Consider the following 1,281-nt stretch of genomic DNA (forward strand, 5'->3'; position numbering starts at 1 on the left):
ATTATTATTATTATTATTATTATTCGTATTTCGTATCATGTAGGCAATACAGGCCGAGTGGCCTGCTTGAAGGGGAACTGCCTGTGCTCATACTGTGATGTGGACAGACTGGACACCTTGGTGTAGAGGAGAGCTCCTTGGAGCCCAAAGTCTCCTAGACTAAAAAGATTGTTGTGAGGGAAGGCAAACATCTGGCACCTCTCTCCTCTCATTGACCGCCTCAGGTTAAAGGAGCAGACAGTGGAACAGGACCAGTTCTTTGGGTACCTGGGCACAGAGATAGACAGCTTCCTAGTATGCTAAAACTGTGTACAGGAAGGCCCAGCACACCTGTTCCTATTGTTCCTCACATCCTGGTACACTTTTTTGTCCATCGAAGAAAAAAAAGAAAGAATCATCAATCAAACATGGCAAATGAGCAGCACCAGCCAGCCACAGCTAACAAAATTCTATAAACAGTCAGTCAGAAGGAAGGCCATTCCTGTCACACTGGACTCCTCACAGTCCCTCCGCAACTCATCTTTCAGTCAGTCCTACGCTGAAACTACTTTAAAGTTCTACTGGCCAAAACTAACAAAAATATTTAATTCACTCTACAATGTCCATCAGAAGCAAATATGGAATTAATTTGCACAAGGCATTGTAATGTTAGCACACCTCTTGTTTTTTATGCTTTTCATGTGTCTGTGGTGTTCTAACTTGTTTTTATGTCATGCCATGAGCATATGTCAAAAGCAATCTTCTGTTTTCCAGAATGTGATAGACAATTGAATCAGAATAATATGATTATCATCAATCAAAATGATTATTATTATTATTGCTGTTGTTATTAGTTTTATATTCAGTTGCAAATTGATGATGCATTTCTGTACTAACCTTGGTAAGCAACAACCCCACATTTCTAACCCCACGCTGAGATATCCATAATTAAATTGGTTTATTTATTTATTTTACGTTGTGTTTTCAGAACTTCTCAGAATATTGGGATATTGACCAGTAAATGTTGATCGAATGTATATATTATATATTAATTAGGCTACACCAGTAACTGGTTAATTCTTTTGAATTATAAACGCGATATTATACATTGATATGGAATAAGGAGTGCTGGTTCGTAGACTATATTCTCCTTGACATATACCAGATTTTAGAGGGCGCACGCTATGCGGTAACGGCGAGGGTGCGATCTTAAACCCACATAATTAATTCAGTGTAAGCATTCTGGGGAGTGCTCGTTTCCGGGTAGAGTGGTCTCGGCAATATCTATTGGTTATACATCCG

This window comes from Conger conger, chromosome 13 (assembly GCF_963514075.1).
Source record: "Conger conger chromosome 13, fConCon1.1, whole genome shotgun sequence".
Lineage (NCBI taxonomy): Eukaryota > Metazoa > Chordata > Actinopteri > Anguilliformes > Congridae > Conger > Conger conger.